This window comes from Cryptomeria japonica, chromosome 1 (genome assembly GCF_030272615.1).
Source record: "Cryptomeria japonica chromosome 1, Sugi_1.0, whole genome shotgun sequence".
Lineage (NCBI taxonomy): Eukaryota > Viridiplantae > Streptophyta > Pinopsida > Cupressales > Cupressaceae > Cryptomeria > Cryptomeria japonica.
Window position 1 is genome coordinate 219,046,790 of NC_081405.1, and position 24,881 is coordinate 219,071,670.

Here is a 24,881-nt window from a genome sequence, read left to right on the forward strand (position 1 = left end):
TAATAGTGCTCAATGTACAAATGTTTAGACCTGCTCCTCCATCTATCAGGACTCGTTTTATTTGATGTTTGTGTATGAAGGCTTCAATGTGTAAAGGTGCATTATGTGGTTGGCTTACAGAGGCATCATCGGCTTCTATGAATGTAAGGGAGTGTGGAACAGAAAGGTATCCCACCATGGCTTGAAACTGGACCACATTCAGATCAGTGGGGACAACAGTGTCTCTTAAGATTTTATCAAGAATAGCTTTATGTGCAGAGGATATGTGTAAGAGCTCAAGGATGGATATGAGAGCGGGTGTCTTCCCTAACTGTTCTACAAGGTCATATTCAGGCTTAGTTGATGACGAAGCAGTGTTTTTAGTTGGAGGACCTTGCAAAGTGAATTTACCTCGACGAGTTGTAACATTACATTCAGAGGTAGGTTCAGAAGAAGATCCAATGCCTTTTAGAACAATCTTGGGTCTTTGGGTAGAATTCTCAGGTGTTTTGTCCTTGATGATAATGGTAGAGACATAATTGTCCATCGAAATGTGATTGATAGTTGAATCATAGTTATAAGATGCTTTGGTATAGTTGGTTTGGTCATTTGTGGCTTTAGATTTTCCCTTGTCATGTTTTGGGAATGGTTCCTTAAACATCTCATTTTTTTTATTGGATGAGTGTCCTTCAATCTCAATGTCACCTCTATCAATGAGATCTTGTATGATGTTCTTCAGTCGATGGCAATTTCTTGTCTTATGTAATTCACAATACTCATCATCATTCCACCAATTTGGTTTGACCTTTGGCTCATATGGAGGCAAATCTGGAATTGTTATTATTTTGTTTGCCACTAGCTTCTTGAAAACTGATTCTAGTGGTTCTCCCAATGGGGTGTACTTCCTTCGTGACTTTGAAGTTGTTTGAGTATTCACTTGATTGTTTGTAGAGCTTGATCCGAAAAAAACAATTTTAGGTCGCACTATATTGGCATCCACAACAGCATGATTGACTATGTTCTTGCTTTTATTCCAAAATCTTGGCTTGTCTTTTCCTTTAAAGTCCTCTTTGTTTTCTTTGAATATTTTGATGACTCCTTGCTCAATTAGGACCTTTTCTGTCGCTAAGCCTTTTTCAATGGCGTCCTTGAAGGTGGACAAACAAGCTTTTCTTAGATCATAACCAATGTCTTTGTTAACATTTTGGGTGAACATTTCTACCATTTGTTTTTGTGGAATTTCACAAGAGCATCTGTTGGCTAGATTCCTCCATCTTTGTAAAAATGATGAAAAAGATTCTCCATCTTTATGCTTGGTGTTGCACAAAGTAATGACTGATATGTCTGTCTCTATGTTGTATGAGAAATGTTGGATAAATGCCTCTGCTAAGTCACCCCATGACTTAATACCAGGTGGAAGTTGGGAGAACCATTCCATAGCTTGATCACCTAAGCTCTATGGGAATAATCTCATCAAATATGTCTCTTTTGCTGCTATCTCAATGTAAGTTGTGAAAAACTGTCTTATGTGTGCCTTAGGATCTCCTTTGCCTCTATACTTATCAAAATTAGGTGTCACAAAGTGTGTAGGAAATGGAGGCATTGGAATGATTTTGTCAAATGGATAGTGACATATGTCTCTCATTGTGTAAGTTGGCTTCAGTGTATTTATGTCCTCCATTTTCTTTTGTAAGTCCTTGATTTGTTGTTCCAAATTATTCTTAGGTGGAGACCAACTTCTTAGACCATATCCCATGCCTGAACCACCGGGTGGAGGAGGAGCATGTTGCATATATGGATGATATTGATCATACACATGTTCATATGGAGGAGGTCTCTAATGATGTTGTGTATATGGACCACTTGGTATAGAGTCATGGTGAGGAATGGAATATCTGCTTTGTCCATGTATGCCATACTCTACAGGAATGTCATGAGTTTTCTCTAGTGTGTTGCCCCCAAATTTGACGCGGGGTTTCCTTGTGTCCAAATTTTGATCATGCCTTTGGATATCCAATTGCTTTGGTAGTTGGTCTTTAGCATTGGTATGTGATTGAGCGTATTTTTTTGCATAAGACTTCCATAATGGTCTGCGAAGGTGAGTATCATATGCTTGACCATGTGTGTATGGGACCTCTGGTTTTTTGAAACAAAGATGATGGTGATTTAGGCACCATATGTGGTCCTCTATTTCCTCCACTATTAGGCCTCCTTTGATCTATGTTGGAGTGAGTTTGTTGCAAACGTCAATTTTCCATTATTTGAGACATGTCAAAATCATGAGGAATATTGGCTCCACTTTGTGCCATCACTTGTAAGAAGTATTGTCTATCTCTCCTCATTATTTCCTCAACCAAACGATTGAAATGGGGATCCATAATGGAGTCTTCCACTTCTGTTGAATGTACTGAAATGTTCCATATTGTCATTGTGTGTATCATTGTTATTTGTAGTGTCCATGTTCTCAACATTTGGAATGTTTCTATAGGCATCCATGTCAGGTAATTTAGTATGATTAGAATTGAAAAAGATATCATTGTCATACTCATAGGAACTCATGTTTGTGGACTCTTGAGCCTCTTTAGCTTCTCTCCTAGATTTTTGGGAACGGGTTTCAACCATGAACTAGGTATTGACTAAGATGTGTGAGACTAGATGAAAATGGAAAGAGTATGGAATACCAAGAGTTGGATGGAATGTAAATGAATTTGAAGTGTACTTGCAATGTCCAAAGTGTAAGACCGAGTATGTATGTAGTAGAGTAGGTGTGGCTTCCAAAGAGATGATAGTTTCTCTTGATGAGGTAAGTTGACCTTGACTCTAAGTAAGACCAAATGAGACCCAAAGGTGATAGACCTTGATGAGGGACCACTTAGCAAAATGTTGTATGTAATATGTTGACAAAGTATGATGAGGACAAGCAAGTGACCTTTTGACTCAAGTTTAGACAAATGTGAATGTAATGTAAGGTGTAAAGCAATGATGGAATTTGTGAGACCCAAAAACAAGTGGAATACTAGATGAAAACCTAGAGAGATAACCTAGGAAGTTGAATAAGTCTGAAACTGACTGTTCTTGTTTGCTGGACTGTAAATTTTTCCAATTTGTGAAGTTGTTGTTGTGACCAAATCTAAATTTTTTACTGTTTTTTGTGACAAGAGGACACAATGTTGATGAGGACTCAATGTTTGCAAGTGTTTAGACTCAAAATGACTCAAAGAAAAGTGTGTTGTTTGATGTAAAATAATTTTGCATACACTTGAAGACACAACAAACACAATGTTTTAATCTTTGGTCTTGAATATTTGATTGTTCAAAATAAGGCAAGCACAATTCTTATGGTTGGACAAGACAATAGTTGTTGATCCCACATGGAGTTTCCCCCGAGGCTACGCTATTCGGAGTGGATACTTAGATGCTTGACCCCACTGGCTCCACCCTTGGCACTCACTTCTCGGGGCAGCCAAGCATCAGTCCCCACGAAAACTCCTTGTGGTGAACTTTGTATCTCTACTTAGAACCGTATGTGTGTGGGCCACTACCAGAGATCTGACCTCTTGCCCTAACAACTAGAAGGATTTTGGCTTCTAAAACAAAAAGGTGCTAGTAAGGGCATTCGCTCGTGTGGCCATACATGTGGCACTTTCAGCTCTGTAAATACAGAAGGCTCCCAGCCGGTAGGGGTTACGCCCTACAACTGATCAAATAAATTTGATCAAACGGGTTTATGGGGAGACATAGTGTCGGTATGAACTAATCAACACACGTTATCCATAGTTTTCACCATGAATACAGTTATTTATAGTGGTTCGGAAGAGGATGGCTTTTCCTCACTACCACTTGGGTCGTTCTCTCCTCACTAGTAGTCCTAATGACCACACGGGGAGACAGGCCCTCTAAAGATGAAACAAAAAGAGCCTATTGCCCAAGACACAAAAGACACTGGTTCAATTTTAGTGCACCAACTGAAGTGTTTGCTAATCTATGAAAACAAGGCACACAATGAAAGATCAAAAACCATTGCCAAGGTCCTGCAACAAAGATTTGTTAGTAGTTTGGAGTGTTTCAAATGATCACCCCTTCCTGCAAGCACACAAGTTAGGTAAATTTTAGATCCAAAAGACTTTGTGAAATAGGGGCCTTCAACAATGCGTTTTGTTGACCAATTAAAAGATCTGATTCATCATAAAAAATTACCACCTGTAAAAATTTCAAGAGATTTCCATAAATGTAAGAAAATCCAAAAAATTTGCTAATTTGCTCCAAAAATTAATTTTTTATGAAAAATCATAAAAAAATTATATAAAATGCAAAATCGATCCAAAAAATCTGAAAGTTTTACTGGACAGTCCTAATGGTCTTCCAAACCTGCATAATAAAATTTCTACAACAAATCTAGGCAGTTTGTGAGATATGAGTAAAATACTGCAAAACCCTAATTTTTAAAGATCCGATTTTTGAGGAATGATTTTGCATCAAATTTAAAATCACAAAGAACATATCCTATGTATAATTCTAAGAGATATCCAAAAATGTAAGAAAATTCAAAAAATTCTCTAATTTTCTCTCAAAATTATTTTTTTATGAAAAATCATTAAAAAATCATATAAAATGAAACTTTGATCCAAAAAAACTGAAATTTTTACTGAACACTTCTGATATTTTTCCTGACCTACAAAATAAAATTAATGCAAAAATTCGAAGCCATTTGTGAGATTTGATCAAAATAAGGAAAAACCCTAATTTTTAAAGATCTAATTTTTTAGGAAATATTTTGCATCAAAATTAAAATCACAAAGAACAAATCATGTGTATAATTATGAGAGATTTCCAAACATGTAATAAAATCTGAAAAATTCGCTCATTTGCTCTCAAAATTATTTTTTTATGAAAATTCATAAAAAATTCATAGAAAATTAAAATATGCTCCAATGGATCTAAATTTTTCTTTGAGAGCTCTTGATACTGTCTTCAACTTGCAAAAAAACTTTGGTGCAGAATTTCCAATCCGTTTGTGAGATATGATCGAATCTCTCCAAGATCTTTATTTTGTGTCCAAAACCCTAGCTGCACAAGGTTATTCTCCAAATTGTTTTACAAAATAGCAATATAGGGTTAGAAAAATATGCAAAAAAAACACAGATCTAACAAAAATCCATGTCCCAATGGGCGTGCCAAAATGTTTATGGTGAAAATAGAAACAACAATATTGAAAGGCTAAATGAATTCAACCACAAAACACTAGCCTAACAACAACAAAGATCCACCATAACATATGAAGATTACCTGAGACAATGCAAATCAAATGAATTCACAAAGATTATACCATCACATGTCCAATAGGGTTTGGATCTCCATTCTTCCTATCTCCATTGATCTTGCTTGATATATTTGCTCTCAAATTTTATATGTGCACAAGAGCTCAACAAAGAACGAAAATGTGGTTGCAAGTAGGCTTGATTGCATATGCAAGTTCGAAAGCGTAGTTTACTTTCAAATTAAAAAAATTATATATGTGCACAAGAGCTCATATGAAAGATATATGTGCAACCACATTTCATCACATCCTGCACACAACACATGTTACTTTGATATATATGCGATCCTACTTGCAAATAGGCTTATAAATGTATTTATTTAATTAGACTGGACAATTTTAGGTGTCTACAATAAGTTTCCAGTTTCTTCCTCCTCAATACACCCTTGTCGGTTGTTGTTGCCGGTGGAGTTTGAACTGTTGCCAGAGATGACCCTTCTGCTAGTCCAATGATCTGTTTGATTTCAGAGGACATCTTCTCCACAACTTCCCCAACCTTCTTGATTTTTCCTTCCCTCTTCTTCTTGCTAAAACCTATCTTAACTTCAGATTCCTTTTGCCTTTATGTCCCAAAGGTTTTCTCAGCTTCATCAACTGGGGCATCAATAAGAGTCTTGGCATATATGTCCAAAATCTTAGCATCAACCTTATAGCCCATCTCAGTGATCCAGATATTTCATGGTTGCACTGCCTCCATCAATGTTTCATCCTTCTTAACCATAAAGGAGATTTATGTAGAGTACTTATCAACAATATGCTTAGGCGCTCTCTCTCTTTTCTTCGTTGTCTTCTGAAAAGTTTTAAAATAACCCCATAAAATGGAGTCTCTTTCTTTGTCCTGTCCCAAGCCTTTTATAGAATATTTTATTTGTTTCCCTACCAGCATATGAAATGCCCATTGTGTTTCACTGAATCCTGGTAACTCATTTAGAAAGAAAAGCATCAAGCAAACAACAAGGTTGCCATATCGGAAAACACCTTTCTTCTTACCCTTAATCTTCCCTAGGTTTAAAATAAGCTCTTCAAATATCCATTAACAGAGATCATACCTATCATTTTCTTTGACCATCTTACAAGGACAGTAAATGCATGAACTGGAAACAGTGTTCAATTGATTTGATTTGGTTACCCTGTAACCGATGATCATACTTGCAAATTGAACAACTTTGTCTCTGATAGTGCCTATCCTCATTGACCAATTGTCAAAAGTTGCACCAGTTAACTTCTCCACCTCATTGTTAGATTTTTTTTCTTTCTGGGAGTCTGACCAGTCTAGGGAAAACTGATGATTGCACGAATAGCCTCCTTGATGATTTTGTAAGGTTGGTCTAGCTACATGAATTCCCTGTGGTAACGGCTCAACACATATCGGATCATTTTATCTTCAAATTTTGGTTCTCCAAAATGTCTGTGAAACCCTGATCCTTCAGAATTTGGAATTCCAATTTCATTGATCCCTTCCTATCCAGCAGATTTGTCATGTACATTGTTTTGATTTCAGTAGAACGTAAATCCTCCAGAGTGCAATGGATATATGCACGAACATCTTCAATATACAGAACTTTGTTTAGAACCCTAGAAAACGCACAGATTGAATCATCGACCTTCGCAATCTGAGGGAAATGCTTGAAAATCGAGCATGGACAATCCTTGATGTCAACAACAACATGGGTATCCAAACATACCAGAGAAGGAGCTGATCCAGAAGCCATTGCAAACAAAAGATAACATGGAAACTGATAATATACCTCACAAACTTCGCCAGTGAAAGCTCTTGAAAATCCACTCTAAATGCACTGAAATTCTCTTGAAAATGCTCTTGATTGCCTTGAATTGCCTTAAACTTGCTCTACTTTACTTTGAATGTTGTGAGATCAGAAATAAACTAGCATTTCCCTCTTATTCTACGAAACCCTAATTTTGCATTGACATAAATGTGTGTCGGCTTATCATACCAGATTCAAAATCCATAAGCTCAGTTCCCAAAAACCTTAAGTCTAACTTCTCAAAGATCTAAAACAAGCTTTTAGACTTCTACCAGGGGTAATGTAAGATCTATAATTAATTTACCTCTTCCTAAGCCTAATACCTTAGTTACTAGATGAGTTTCCTGCCAGTGTAGGAACATTCTGCTCTGTCGATTGAGTAAATGGGTTGTTTGTCTCTGCCTGTTGATCTTCAGCTTTCCTAACCCATTTCTTCTCATGCTCCTTTCAGATATCATCAACCTTTTGTTTTCCTTTCTCATCATTTCCTACCGGATTGTTCTTGCTTTTGTAAAATTTAGCAATATATCCTATTTTTTTGCATGCATAGCAAGTGATATTATTTTTTTGAATTGGTTTATTGTATCCTTGATAATTCCTTGACTTGCATTGATTAGCCATATGTCCAAAATTTCCACATGCATGAAATTTCACATTCATTCTACAATCTTATGTCCTGTGACCATATTTCTCACAATTTGAACACTTACTGGGAACAACATTATTATCTTGATTTGCTCTATTTCTGCAATGTCTTGCCATATGACCAAATTTATTGCAAACAAACATCTACCATTGAATGTATGTGCATTGGGTTGTCTTACCAGTCATTTGTAGTTCCAATTTACAGGTGGGTTTTCCTTCTGATCGGTTGCTTCAACTTCATTTATAGTACCAGAGATTTCTCCATGCTCAAATCCAAGACCTCTAGTGTCTCCCTTGCACCTTTGATCCTTCAATAGCTCATCAAGATTTACAGAAATATCCTTAAACTTGTCTTTGTATTCATTTGCAGTATCCAGATCTCCCCTTAGGACTATTATCAATCTTTCCAACTCCTGCTCATTATTGTGGGTTTGCACTAGCTCAATTCTCAGCATATCATTCTTGTTTGCCAACCTAATGCATTGCTCAGATTTGTCTTTTAGTGATTTGCCAAGATTTTTTGCATTCTTCTTCCAGTCTTCAATATCCCTGGACATCCTCATAGTTAGGGCTTGCATTTAATTATTCATGACAATATTCTCCTAACTCAGCTTCTGACATTATTCTTTAAGGGCATTCTTTTCTTCATCATCCTAATTTTGTAAAAGTTCCTTCCTTCTAGCTTGAGCAGATGACGGCCTCTCATGTAGGATAAGAATGAATTCCTTTGCAGTGTTCAACTCATCTTGCAACTTCAATTTCTTCATCCTTTCAACATCATAATATTTAAGTGCCACTTCAAGTTGTTTCTCCATACTCATCTCCATGGATTCCAAATTCAACATTTTCCTTAAGCTATTAGACTTACTCCAAGGTACCAGACTTTGATACCAATTGTTGGAATCCAAGAACAATGAGAGCGAGGGGTGAATCAATGTTCTACCAGTGAGATCAATTTTAATCTTATTAACAAAGTAATTCAGTAACCCATAACCATAAAAGAATATAACAGTAGATAGAAATGATGCCACCACAAGAACATACACCATAACACAAAGATTTATAAGTGGAAAACCTCAAAGAGGAAAAACCACGATGGGATTGGTGACCCACAATATCTATCCACTGACCAAATGAATAAATATTACAATAGGGGCCTGCAAATGTAGGAAGGCATATAACCTAGAGCGCACTACTCATCACAAAAGGAGCCTCATTGACTACAAACACAAAATATTGATTTACAAACAAAATTCTGAACTCAGAGAATGCATCTGGTATGCTGGATGAGTTCCAATTCAAGCAATGTATGTATCAGTTTTCACTATGTCCTTTACTTGTAACTTACTTCATATCCCAAACCTCTAAACCAATGACCAAGACTGACTACAGAATATTATATTCGCATTCAGTCGATCAACATTGCTTGCATAATATCACACCACTATATATTCCTTCTCTTTGTATGTATATCCAAAATAACCTAACCGGACTGACTTAAATACCCTTCCCAAACATAAACATGAATGCCTTATGTCAGCTTACAATGATATTATAATTTATTTATATGTCGCCCTACACAAAAATAAATATTGTAAACTTCGTGACTGATGCCACTTATTGTTGTCGTGTAAACCTTTTGGATCAATCTCCTATGTCGGCCTCATATACTGATTCCTAGTTTGTCAGTTTCCCTTGTCTATCGGATGACTTGAACCCTGGTAGCTAAATCATGAATACTGATGAGTATTGGTTAAGTGACTAACCCAAAATTATGTGTGTTGCCATCAATGACAACACAACTAAATCGGATGAGTGTCAATTTCCAATAAACTCTACAATTAGCAATTTCAACACTTATCAAGTCTTCATCAACACTTTTATCATTCATGGAAGCTTTGAGAGATATTGAAGAATAATAAGGAGATCACCAACTATTGATTGGCTTGTACCTCTTCCTTAGGATTTGGTATGGTTTCATGTTATTTTCAGATCTACACAACATTATTTTTTTAGTTTTGCATTATTGCTTTAAACCTACATTGCATTTGTAATTTGAAGCATTTATATTACATTCATTTTAGCATTTGTACTGAAAACATAGGGTAGAATTATAGTTTGCATTGTAGCTCATAGGGATCTTACAAACATATGAGATTCTAGGGCGCACACACATTTTCAATACAAAATTAACTATTTGTGAAGGTAGAAATCACCGAAACAAGGGGTTTGACTAAGGCAAAACCCTATATAGCCAGAAACACACCATTTTCCATCTCGTAGGTACAATTATAGATTTCCATTAGAGTGGGCAATTTCAAGGAGATATTAGCGAACAGGCGCAAACGCATTATAAAAGATTGGACCTAGTTTTTAGGGACCAAGGTTCTCTACGCCCTTGTCCTCCAAGACTAGGGTGCTCCACACATTGGTCCTCCTTATTTGGCTTCATATTTGATGAGCTTATCTCAAACAGACTCAGAAACAGGTTCCCCCATTTGCAGCTTAGTTCAGTCTCTGAGACTAAGGCACCTAGTGCCCTGGTCCTATCAATTCAAGCTCAATTTATGATTACAGGTGCACGTAGTAATTTCATTTCCAGATCTGTACTTTTTGTCTTAGTTCAATTATTGCATCAACCTGTTATTAGTGGTGTTATGGTCACATTTGTTCATCTTATTAGTGTATCTTTTCATTCTCCTACACTTAGCATATTCCCTTTCATATCAACGAACGAATAGAAACCCTAAAAGTATCCCTTGACTCTATTTCACAAGAGTTTTTCAAAGAGGATTACTCCTTTAGGTGATTTTATATTCTAATGTTTAGATGAAAGTGAGATTAGTTCCTAAACTACCCAGTTCCAATTTCACCCTACACATTTTGGTGAACTCTACATTCTTACACTTGCATTAGTTCTAATTTTTATCTTTAGATCTAATTTATATGTGTGCTTAAACATTCATTTTTCAATCATTATTAAACATATAGCTTATTCACTTTGATTAATTGTATTGGTTAGTTCATATGCTTGCACTTAGTTAATAACATAATTACTTCATTGCTTAGACATTCAATTTACTTTCTTTACTTGCATTATTTCTTTCATTGCATTGTGTAAACCACAAAAAAAGAAGACATTTTTAAATCTTTTCATGTTGCCAAAAAAAAAATTGCATGTTGTCAATCTTAGGATGACACATTGGCCTTTGGCTGACTTGTCTTTGCATCATCACAATTTCTTAGACCTTCTTCTTACACTTCATACCCTTCTTAAAAATCCTACTAAGGACATTTTGAGGCAAGAGGATGATTTCAATAACACCTTTATTAATGCTCTCTCTCTTAAAGATGAAGCATTAATAAATGCTGGTATTCCCTCTCCCAAAATTGGTCCTACCCATGAGGACATCATAGTGCAAGAAGATATTTTTAACACTTCTCTCAATGATCTCCCTATTTGGGATGAACCATTGGATGATGATGTTGATTATTCTCTTAATCTACCCCTCATGCATGAAATTACTCCACTGAAAGAGTATGATATTATGGTAAAATAGGGTCATATGATTGACAATTCCCTTAATAACACCTTGCCTCCCCAAACTGGCTCTACTCATGAGGGCACCCTAGTTCAAGAAGAGATTGTTAATATTTCTTTCAAGATCTCTCTCTCAAGGATGAATCTTTGAAGAGTAATGTTGATCCTTCTCCTAGAGTCTACCTCCTCCATGTGGATCCTTTGGTGATAAAGGATGTTATGATGGCTACCTTTCTTCGTCACACTATACCTTCTTTCAATAGCCATCCCTATAGGGATGAATCATTACTAGCTAGTGCTACTCCCTCTCCCAATTGATCCTATTCATGATAACATTTTGTTTTTGATTAAGTAAAAACAGGTTTTAAGGAACCCGAAACCTGATTACATTCAAAAGATATTCAAGAAGGAAACAAAACAAGACAGCTGCAAAAGACCAGCAAAAAAACAAGTAGCAAAGAAAAGGACAGCAAGAGGCCAGCAAGAAATTGACCCCAAGCCCAGCATAACAAGAAAATTAAAAAATCTTCATAGTTTCCTTAGCATTCTATACCAAGAGCATCATTGCCTTGGCCACTTCCCTCAGGTCATTGTTTTCCTATCCAATCTGACTCTCTTTCATCTTCGTGTCCTTCTCAGCAGTAGTCTACCTAGTTCTGCGCCTAGGGTTCTGGTGGGTAGGGTTGGAGGTTGGAGCCTCTTCTATGATTACCAGGTTCTTCTCCTGGTTTTTCTTTTCCAGATGATCCACCAGCACATTCATATTATGGGAAGAAACTTTAAGGACCTGGAGGCTGTGGTTCATAAGGCTTTTCAATGCCTTCTCATTACAGGAAATCCAGGTGTTGACGTTGTCTTTGTCCTCCTCCACCTGTTCTTTCATAGTTCTAATAACATCCTCCAAATGTTTCAAGTCACCTTTTATCAGATCTTTCTCCAGCCAGTCCTCCATCTCCATTTCCTCCTCTGCTTCACTATTTTCTGTATCCTCATTCTGTTTCCCAGAGTCAGACATCTTAATCAGCTTATTGATCTTATCTTCCAGCTCCCTTTGCTTACCCTGCATACTGGTGATGTTTTCAACAACCCATTTCTAGAAATTGAAGAATTCAAGAGTGCAGTTGCAGGCGGTGTCCAAGATGGTATCTACAAAGTCCTTGCTTTGTTCAATCTCCTCAGCATTAGGGTTGTCATACTCCTTAGGGTTCAGAGCCTCATTCTCACTTTCTAAACCCTTAGGGTTAGAGTGAGGGTTCTCAGAATTACCCCCTTCCTCCCCTTCACCATAGTTCTCATCCTTATTTGGCTCCATTTCAGTATCAGTGTCCTTTTCCTTTCCCTCTTCTTCATCACAATGCACCTCCTTTTCTTCATGCTCTGTTTCAACTTTCCTTTTTTTATGGGTGGGGGTGTTGGGTTGATCCCCATTCATTTCAGAGTCTTTGCATTTCTTAGATATATGAGCGTTAATGATCAAAGGATCATCCTTGGTTGCCCTAGCCTTATCCTTAATATGTTCATATATAAGCAGAATGAGTCCCTGGTGAGCTAAAGGATAGGAATTAGGCTTTTTAGCATAGTCGGCAAGGCTCTCATTTAGAGAGGATGCTAAATAGAAGGGCAAGGACATTTTAACCCCATGACGGAAATGGTTCAGGATAGCGAAATGATAGTTATAATTTTTTGTAAATCTTCCATCCACAGTCAAATATTCCATTAAAGCCCTAAGAACTTTTTGCTAGAAAGGCTTTACCTGCTGGGGGGTGTAGTAGGAGATGTTGTCCTTCTTTGCAAGCTTGCCCTTCTCATCCTCCATCTTCGGGAAATTTTTGAAAGCCTTAGCTGCATACTTCCGATCCCTATAGAACTTAGTCCCCTCCATCTTGAGTCTCGTGACCTCTGCAATCAATTTTTCATTGATTTGTCAAATCTCCCCAAACAGGGTGGCTCTGTTGTTACTCGAGCTTTTAGCAAAACTGTAAGACACAGAGTTTCTGCTTCCGTGAAGATTTTCCATATAGTCAGTGAAGCCATGTCTATGGAGCCTTCTCCAGACCTTTCTTTCGCTCTTCCAATTCTCGCAACCTGGAGGCTCGTTCCTGTTTAGGTTACCACCCATTCTGAGCTCCAAGTAAAGATACCCTCTGCTGGAGTTCTCAATCCGTAGATAAAACTCTGAAAACTTATTATTTCTGGATTCCCTGTGTAAAGACTCTTTCATAGTTTTGAAGTTGTTGCTCATGTCCACACAAACCCAGCTATTATTACTATAATCTTTCACACACATATGATCTTGGTTATGATGCCGAGAAACACTCATAATCTAACAGTTAATCTGCCCCCAAAATCTATCCTTGGAACTCGTTCCCCAGAAATAAATCATGAGATTAACTTGATCCATTGATGCGATCAAAGTATAATTTCTCTTTAACCTCCCGTTTGATGTGAGTTTCTCCACTGTATTTGACATCCTTCTCCAAATTGACCCCTTCATTGGCTTGGATATCCGCAACCTTATTGCCCTCTCTAAAGGTATGAGTTATACTAATGCTAACATAGTTATTTAGAATATCTTTAGCATTTTTAATTAAATTGGTAATATTCCAGGAAACAAAACTAGTACCTTTGAGGGCTTGTATGATGTTTGAAGAATCCCCTTCGAGCCAATTTTTTTTTAATTTGAATTCCTGAGCTAGCTGGAGGCTCTTTAGCATTGCCAGAGCTTCAGCCACATGGTTATTTTGGGTCCCAAAAGGAGAAGCAAAAGCAGCAATGCAAATTCCTTGAGAATTTTGAATAACTCCTCCTCCACCAGCCTTTCCAGGGTTCCCTTTAGCTGCCCCATCAAAATTAACCTTTATCCAGTCATAATCAGGAAACCTCCATACAATGTTATCTCTCTTCTTCTTATTTTCCGATCTGTAGACCTTATGCATTAGGTTCCATTTGGTAAGGATGTCTTTTTCCATATCATTCATATCAGTAGTAGACCATTGTTGATTATTCTTGTGAGGAATGTTTATGTTCTCCTTTATAGCCCTGCATATTTTTTCAAATACCACCTGAGTATTACACTTAACTTCCCTAAATATCCTATTATTCCTTTCTTTCCAAATGCCCCAGCATATCATGGGGAGGGTCAAAGACCAAAGGTTCTTGATGATTTGGCATTTGGTAGGAAAATTCCATTGCCAGATAATATCCTTGATGCTCTTGTTCATGACCCAGTTAATTTTCCATTTTTCCAACATTTTGCACCAAATATCCTAGGTAAAGGAGCAGTGAAAAAATAGGTGATCAACTGATTCCCCCTCCTTCTGGCAAAGCTCACATCTATTAGGGAAATTGAAACCCCTTCGGATTAAATTTTCAAGAGTAAGGGTGCTATTATGAAAAGCAAGCCAAAAGAAAACTTTGACTTAATGTTGTTCCAAACTTTACTCCAAATGGGATTGCTGGTTTGAGAGAAGGTGTTTCTATAGGCAAAAGCAACCGTAAATTCACCTTTAGGATCACTTTTCCAGAGGAAAACATCATCATAGCTTTTGTTAGGGGAAAAGGACAACAACTCCTTCTGGAGAGAGGAAAATCCAGAATGGAGGTTATAAAGCCTAACCCACTTGTCCTCCTTCCAATAGTCACATACCATAAGCCCAAACCTCCTTTTACACTCCTCAATAATTTGACTATTGTTTTGATCATAAAGGGCTTGATTCTTCATCCAAGGGTCTTCCCAAAACCTTATTCTGTCACCTTTTCCAAGGACCCATCCAGCCCCAGCTTTTGCCACTTTTATGGATTTGGTAATACTGTTCCAGATGAAGGATCCAACAGGGATATCTTCAGAGTTAAGGATCCCTTGGATAGTCTGATTTTGAATGTATTTGTCAAACCAAATTTGATTCCAATATTTCTTAGTATCATAGGCTCTCCATAACTATTTAGCAAGAAGAGCTTTGTTAAAGGTTTTTATAGCTTTAATCCCCAACCCTCCTTTGTTCTTTGGTCTACACACTTTGTCCTGGGCAACCAAGGGTATTCTCTTTTTTTCTTCCACTCCTGACCATAAAAATCTCTTCTGGATTCTTTCCATAGCTTCAACAAATTTAGTCGGGATACCAAACAGGCTGAGTGCATAAACAGGGAGATTTTGAAGAGTAGCTTGAAGAAGCTGCATTTTCCCAGCCTGAGATAACATTGAGCCTTTCCATCCGGCAAGTTTTTTATTAATTTTATCAATAAGCATATTCTAGAAGGAATTTGGGGGAGCTAACCCTAAAGGAAGGCCCAGATAGGTGGAAGGGAGCATTTCCACTGTGCGCCCAATAATGTTAGCAATTTTCTGTTGTCTTGTGACCGGAGTATTGAGGAAGTACATAGCCGATTTGTCCCAAGTGACTTGTTGACCAGTAGCCAAATCATAGGAGTTAAGAGTTGTTTTGAAGGCATTAGCCTCCTTGACCAAAGAATATCCCATGAGGATAGTGTCATCAACAAATTGTTGATGAGTGCAAAAAACATTAGTGGAGGAAGGTTGAAGACCTTTGATAGTTTTGCTTTGTTTCAACTTATGAATCAATCTGCTCATACTTTCAGCCAATATGGTAAAAAGGATAGGAGATATGGGATCTCCTTGTCTTAGCCCTCTTGAAGTTTTAAAAAAGTTTGTAGGAGATCCATTAATTAGGATAGAAAACATAGGAGTAGTGATCAGCTCTCTAATTATTTTGATTACCTTATCATCAAAACCAAAAGCCCCCATGATTTTAAAGAGAACATCCCACTCAACTCTATCATAAGCCTTTGCTAGATCCAGCTTTATCAAGAAACCTTCTTTTTTAGCAGCACTGAGGGAATGAATGTTCTCATGAACAAGGATAATTGAGTCCAGAATCTACCTACCAGGAACAAAACCTTTTTGCTCCTCAGATATGATGAAACGAAGCACTGCCAAAATTCTAGTGGTCAAAACTTTGGATATAATTTTGTAGAAAGAGTTGCATAGGTTAATTGGCCTAAATTTTCCCATAGAGTCCACCCCAGCAACTTTGGGGATTAAGGCTATAAAAGTGGAATTAAGTTCCTTAAGGATTCTTCTAGATCCAAAAAATTCTTTGACTGCATTAACCATGTCTTCCCCCACAATATGCCAAAACTCTTGGAAGAAAAACATAGGAAAACCATCAGGGCCCAGAGCTTTATCCCCTTGAAACAAGAAGACAACTTTTTTTATTTCTCCAGCAGACGGGATGGCAGTAAGGGCCTTATTCTGAATAGGGTTAATGACCTTAGGAATAATATTAACCAAATTGAGTTGATGGGTCTGATCAATGTCCTTGTTACTAGAAAGGAGCTGCTTGAAGAATCTGACAGCTTCATCCCTAATTTCATCCTTATTAAGCAGAGTGTTGTTTTCAACAATTAGTCTTGTGATTCTATTTGTTGCCTTATGTTTTAGAGAAGTCATGTGGAAAAATTTAGTGTTTTTGTCCCCTACCTTCAACCATATAGCCCTAGATCTCTGCCTCCAATAGATTTCTTCCCTAGAAATAATGTTGTGGATATTGACTAGAACATCATCTTCCATGGCTTTGGAATAACTTTTGTAGCCTTCTTTCTGGATTGAATTTTGTATCTGGTCCTGTTCCTCCTTTAATTTTTTCTTTGAGTCAAAGATATCACCAAAGACCTTCTTGTTCCAGGTCTTAATGTTGGTTTTGATGTTTTTAAGTTTTTTGGCAACTTTATACATGGCAGTTCCATTAACATCAAGATTCCACCAGTTAGCAATAGGTTTTTCAAGATTAGGGTGGGAGGTCCACATCTTTTTGAAATGAAAAGGGAATCTCTGATTATTCTTAAAATTCTCAGCAACAAAAGAGATGGGATAATGATCTGACCCAATTCTATTAATAATAGAAAGGGAGCATCTATGAGAAAGAATCCAATCATTAGAGAGAAGGGATCTATCAAGTATTACTTGGATGAGATCTTCACCATCTCTTCGGTTAGACCAAGTGTAGGAAGCCCCGTTGAGATCCAAATCAATGAGCACATTGTCATTAATAAAGTCCATCAGGTCAGATCTGCTGTTTGGTTGAGCTTGACTACCTCCAAATTTTTCAATGTCTTGCAGAGGAGTATTGAAATCTCCCATCACAACCCAGCTGTACAAAGGGATTTTTTTCCTTTTATGCTGAACTTTATTCCAGGATTTACTTCTAGCGGATTTGGAGTTAGGGGCATAGATATTAGTGATAACAAATTCCTTACGATCAAAGATGCTTTTAGCTTTTGGGGATAAAATATTGCCATCAACATCAATCATATCTCCAGAGGTTGTGCTTTTATTCCAGAATATAGCAACCCCTCCTGAGGCTCCATTCGAGTTACTGCCACAAACCCCTCCATTTTTTAAAAACTTTAATTTCTCCACTTTCTCTTTACTCATTTTGGTTTCCTGAACCAGGATAATATCCAGATTTTGATCTCGAATGAGGTTCCTTAATATATCCTATTTATTGAGACCATTTAGGCCTCTGATGTTCCAAGATATTACTTTCATTTGGAAGCCTGAGGGCAGGATTCCTTGATAGTTCGTTGCCTTCCATCAACTATATTTTTCTTACTCTCTTGGTCCCTATGCCATTTCATAGTTTTGCGTCCCAGTGGGGATCTTGAAGCCCCAAAATCAGCCTTAGTTCTGGTTTAGGTTTTTACTCCATTAGGGCCTCCTACCTTCTTGGTTTTAATTTTCTTTCCATTTCCTATTGTGTTTTCTTCTTGTTGTTCTACTCTAGACTCATCTTACATGTTGCTCCATAGGTCTTCTCTTTTTTGGGATGAAGTGGTCATATCAACTTCTATATTCTGGAATATGGCATTTAAGTTTGCTTGCGGCGACCCAAACTTGTTACTCCTTCCCAGTTTTATTTCATGTTCTTGAAACTCTTCCTCTAAACAGGGTTCATCTTTCTTTGATATAGGTTCATGAAGATCCTCAGGATGAAAGTCAGTGATATCATAACATTTTGTTGTAATAAGAGACTATCAATAATTATCTCAATAATCTCCATCATATGAATGATGTTGATCCTTCTCCTAAAATGTACACCCCTTTCAAGGATACTTTGGAACAAGAGAATGATCTTAGGTTGCAAGGGTTTAATATCATTAATAATTCCCTCTATGAGGATTTCCCTTTCATTTAATCCAAAGAAAAACCTATTCATGAAGAAATGATTAAGGTTGATAATCCTCTTTATGAACCACTTGATGATTTTATCTCTACCATATCTTCCTTGCATGTTCTCAAACCCTCTTTGATCAATATGAAACATGTGAATAGTTATGAAACACCTAATAAACCCCTCTTCATGGTTCAAGGTGCTAGTCCTTCTCCAAATTCTCAACCTCTCAACAAGCCTCTTTTTTTTGGTTCAACGTCGTCATGGTGATGATGCATTTTGCACTCCTAATAAACCAGTTATTACTGTACAAGGGGGTTGTCCCACTAAGATTCCTAATGAATATGCCAAATGAATCAGTTGAGAGAGTTACAATTTAGTTGCCCACATATTTAATATGAGGAAAAATAGGCAACCTAATCCTCCTCAAGTTATCCCTTCTTGTCTTCCTACTTCTCAACCAATACTTCCACTGGCACCTCATACATAACAACATCTTGGTAAAGAGTATGATCTTATCAAACAACTTAAAGCTACTCTTGCCAAGATATCCTTTTGGGATTTAATCCAAACTCCATCCATGTATCATGGAATAGGACAAGATGCTTTAAATAACTTAGATGTCCCACTTGCAGTGACACCTAATAATATGTCTTCTTTGATTGATCCTATGAAACAACCTAAAGCTCAAATTGTGTTCTCACAAGCTGAGTTACCTTCAAAGGAAGTTCAAAATCAATATGATCCTCTTATGATTGTTGTTCTTACCAATGGTAATGTTATAAGAATAAACTTAGTGGATAATGGTTGTGGCCTTAATGTTTGTAGCATTGATTTATTGTAAAATATTAACATGGATCCTTCTCTTATTCAACTTGATTCTCTTTCTATTTGTGGCTCCGACAATGTTGGTAGATAATTTTTAGGTAATATAACCTTGCCTATTAAGGTAGGACCTATTATATTACCTACACCTATCTAAGTCATGTGTAATAGTCTTACTTATAATCATCTATTAGGATGACCTTGGCTTCTTAGTATGCAAGCTATCCCTTCTACTCTTCATCATAGCATCAAATTCATTTATAACAGTAAGATGTATAATTTGCTCGTTGATACCAATTTACGAGCTTGTTTGAAACTTCATCTAATTGTAAATCTTCTTCACCTTTTTCTAATTCTTCTACTACTCAAGTTGAAACACCATCTCCTCATAAAGATACTTCCTCATCTAAAGAGGTACCCTCGGAAGATGATTGGGGGTCCGTATATTTTACACCTACCTTATAGGAGAATATGAAATCCCCGCAATAGAGCCTAAGACTAAAAGGGAAGATGATATGGTGGAAACTAAGAAGCAACCTACTTTGTCTAAATAACTTAGTAATGATTTTGTGGTTGCTTCTAATTCAAATAATTCTTCAAAATATTCTTCTAGTTTATCTAATTATGAAAGTTAAGAGCTATGAGGCCCCACCATCTCTTTCTGATATGGCATCCCTTTATGGTCTGAGTTTTCACATTTTAGATAAAAGTGGATATAATGGTAATGGTTATGGTGCAAATAAACTAGGGATTAAGGTTCCTTTAGAAAATAACATGCATGAAGCCTCATTTGGACTTGGACATAATCCTTTAAATCCCACCAAATCATACCAAACACCATCTCTCAATGTGAATGCCATATTTAGTAGTGATGATGACTTCATCTCAATTAGATCATCCTCTACATCTCTCAACACTCATTCCACTCATAAGGAAATTATGATGATTGACGAGTCTCTTTGTGAATCTTCGCAAGAGATTGACAATCCCATTTATAAGGCTTTACCTTTAATTCATTCCAATACCCTCCTTTATACAAATGAGACCCTAATGAATTATACTTATTCCTCTCCTAAGGTTTATTTTATGTATAAGGAAATTTGTGTGCAAGAGGAACATGACTTAGTGGCCTATTCTTCTGGTAGAGACTACTTTCTTGATGAAGACATTTCAATATTTATCATTTTATGCATGGGTTTACCTTCATTTATTGTAGCGCCTTTAGCATGTTGTATTCAATCCAATCTTGCATATATTTAAATAACATTAGTGGATATCATGTTGCTCTTTGCGATGTGGCATTGGTAGCTTAGATATTGAGGGCTCATTCTCATTTATGATAGTACAATTTCACATGCAATCATACTTTGGAAGCAACATAATAGCCTATTTTTGTACCATATCTTGTCTATATGTAAGGGATAAAGAATGATTTCAAACATCTCTACTTTTTAAGATTAAAACTTTCCCTTTTGTGAAGTAGTGTCTTCTATAAGGATCTCTTATTGATTGTGGAGGTGTATATCCCTGTTGGAGATCTCCTTCCTCTTATTGGAACAAGTGTCCCTGGTGAGGATCTTACCCTTATAAGTACATATCCTTCATTAGGACCTCTTCCTTAGTGTTGTAAGTATATAATAATTCATCAAATCCTTTTCTTTATTGAACGATATATTTTATAATGAACCCCTCTATATTGCGGACGTGCTTATCCTTGTTGAGGATCCATCCCTCTTGCAGGAAAATTAATCTCTAATGAGGATCTCTTTCCTTCTTTTAGAAGAGTGTTTCTTTTATAAATGATCTCTCTTTGGTGTCCTTGTCTCTATACTTTGGGGGCAAGAATGGTATTTAAAACTTCTATCTTTTTCCAATGATTCATCTTTCCTTTGTTGAGTTGCATCTTTTATTTGATGTCATTTCTCACATAGAATACATGTGTTCCTTGTTTAGGACCTATTCTTTGTTTGAAATGATACATATTTCATGGACAATATCTCTTTGGCGAAAGTGTGTAACCCTTCACTAAGAATCCACTTTTTCTTAAATATTGCAGAAGGTGTGTATTCTTATTTTCCTTCTCTTTTTACAAATGTTATCTTTATCAAAGATAACCTCTATTCTTGAAGGTGGATATATTTGGAAAATGATCTCTTCCTCATTTTATCCATTAAAAATATCCCTTTACACTTGTCACCATTTAAAAGGTAAGTCTTTTCCCAAACCTTAATTATGCATTTTGCACTTAATCTTTCACATCTTGGGTTAGAGAGCTCTGAATCCAGGACCATCTACTACATTGGAATCGTGATTCAAATCTCTTACTTACCAAATGATCTTAATTAGTTTTGATCTTCTCTTGGACCACATTATGAGAATTTGTCATCAGATTCCTTCACAATTTGATGTGGTAAACATGATACCTTGTTTCAACTCACTGATTAGAAAGCTGAAATAGGGGAGGCATATAGATACCCTTGAATTTCATCACTCTTAGTAAGCATTTTAGGTGATTTTTTAATTTCAATTAACAATGTGGTTTTGTGGGATGTGGTTCCTAATGTTGTATTGCAGATATTGTTGGGGGCTTCATTCGACATCTTATGGACATATCTCTTTTCCCATGAATGTTTACTTTTCTATACTTTAGCTTGCACATGCACATAGTGTTATATGACCGCTAAAATGGGTACTAAATGTAGCATCATAAATAATACACCCCTAATTCGAGTTATCCAATTCCACGCTTAGGTTAGAACCCACCTTAGTGTGTCCCATTGCATCTTGCATTTACAAGGCTTCTTTAGGCATTTAATTATTAATTTAGTTAAATCTAAATTCATCTCTCAACAATTCACATATTATAAAATTGGGCCCTTAACCCTAAGAGCATCCCTTTTTATTTTATTTTAAATTAATCCTAATAATGTCCTAATTTCATTCCTCAAAGCACATTTTTGCATATTTAAACACCTTGGATTGACCTACCGTGTTGGATTTGACTTTATAGTCACGATATCTCGCATCCCCCTTTATTTTTTTCCCTGAACTTAGTGAGCTTAATTTGGTGATATTATAATGTTGAAATCCCACTTTTTGTTAATTTTTTATTAATTCTAAGTCGACCTATTATAAAAATTAAAGTTAGGGTTTCATATATAAAGCCTTTGCTTTCCCTCATTTAAGGATCTGAATCTAGCAATTGAAGGAGATCCTTGTGAAGTGAAAGTATAGATTTTATGAGAAGTATACAATCAACAAGTTTATCATTTATCAAGTCTTCATCAATACTTTTATCATTCATGGAAGCTTTAGGAGATATTGAAGAATAATAAGGAGATCACTGATTACTGATTGACTTCTACCTCTTCCTTAGGATTTGATATGGCTTCATGTTATTTTCATATCTCTATTTGAGTTTCAGATCTATACAACATTAATTTTCAGTTTTGCATTAGATCTACATCGCGTTTGTGATTTGAAGCATTTACATTACATTCATTTTAGGGTTTTTACTCAAAACATGGGGTAGAAGTCTAATTTGAATTTTAGCTCATACAAATCTTATAAACACATGAGATTCTAGGGCACACACACATTTTCAGTACAACATGGACTATCTGTGGAGGTGGAAATCACCAAAATAAGAGGTTTGACTAAGGCAAAACTCTATATAGCCACAAACAGACCATTTTCTAGATTGCAGGTACAGTTATAGATTTCTGTCAGACTGGGCAATTTTTAGGAGATCTCAACGAACAAGCATAGACCCATTGTCAAAAATTGGACTTGGTTTTTAGGGACCAGGGTGTCCCATGCTAAAGGATTGGAGCACTCCACACCCTAGTTATTTAGCTCCAGATTTGACAGGCTTATCTCATATAAACTTAGAAATAAGTCCCCCAATTTGTAGCTCAGTTCAATCTTTGAGATCAAGGCACATAGCACCCTGGTCTTGTCAATTCAAGCTCAAACTTTTTATTATAGGTGCACATCAGAATTTTATTCTTAGATCTATACTTTCTATCTTGGTTCAATTACTACATCACCATGTTATTATTGTTGTTATAGTCACATTTGTTCATCTTATTAGCATAGCTTTGCATTCTCCTTCATTTAGCATATTCCCTTTCATATTAGTGAAGGAATAGAAACCCTTAAAGTATCCCTTCACTCTCTTTCACAAGAGTTTGTCAAAGAGGATTGCTCATTTAGGTGCTTTCATATTCTAATGTTTAGATGAAGGTGGGATTAGGTCCTAAACTACCCGATTCCATTTTCTCCCTACACATAAAGGTATAGGGGTAATACTTATGATCAACAAATTTTTCTAATAGTGAAGATTCAATAAAGACAAGTTAGCAGAAGCCCCTCCTTTCCTCTACTTATGATAATATTAGATTAAGAAGGCCTTAATTAGATTTTGTACTATTGTTGCAATCCAAAAGGCTAAGAGTAACTATAATTTGAGGAACAAAGTGGTAGGTGTGGACCAAGGAAGACCAAGAATTTTATTTATTAAAACATGTCAACCAAAGCAAACTTCCCAAATCGCTAAAAGGTCTTATGACCAAAGTCAGAAGAAGGATCAATTTGACCTTCCAAATTAGGTTCACAAGAAGGAAAAGATACCTAAAACTACTCCTGCTCAAGATGTTGTAAAATCATCTCTCTACACAAAAGGAAACACATCAAAATTAGAGGTATGTAATCCTTCTTTATCTTCTAATATGCTCAATATGTCAGGTTTTGATATGGCACATGCATTGAATGAGATAAAAATTTCAATACCTTTTCTTGAATTAATGAAAATACAAGATCATAGGAATGTAGCTTCATCCATGATTGCTAGAACCTTATGGTCATCAAATAAGGGTGATGTAAATAATAAGGATCATACATCTCCACAAAAGATAAATCAAGTAGATGAAATTCAAGATAAAAATATGAAGCCCATGAGGTTTACTTGGGAACAACTATTGATAAGACCTCTTCTCATGTTGACCCTTTTTTCATAACACTCCGTATCAATAATAAACTAGTAAAGATTTGTATGTTAGATTCAAGAGCTAAAATTAACATCATGCCTCTCGGAATAATAAAACAATTAGGATTTTGGGTTGACATTGCTTATGGAAAGTGTTATGATATGGATAGTAGAGGAATACCCATCTGTGGGGTTATTAGGGACCTAGAGTTAAGATTTGTTGCATATCCTGAGGGAGTTTATAGAATGAATGTTACTATGGTTGACATTCCTTCTCAATATGACATGTTGTTGTCAAGACAGTGGGGTGTAGTCATAGGTGGACATATGAAACTAGATCTTTCATTTGCCTCTATCCCCATAAATGGTAAATATCTCAAAATTTGTAGAGAACCTAATTCTACTGTGGTCATAGAAGATGTTTCCCTGAATGAACTTGTATGCTTTTGTGTTGTGTATATTGACAATTTCAAGGTGGACAAACCACAATCATTATTAACGAACACTAATGCTATCAAATTGAGTTACAAAATGACCAACAAGGTTTATAGAGTATGAATTTTTTATGGGGCATGCTCAAAGAGGGATCAGGTGATGGGATTTTATTTATATCCCACATGGAAAAACCTTTAAA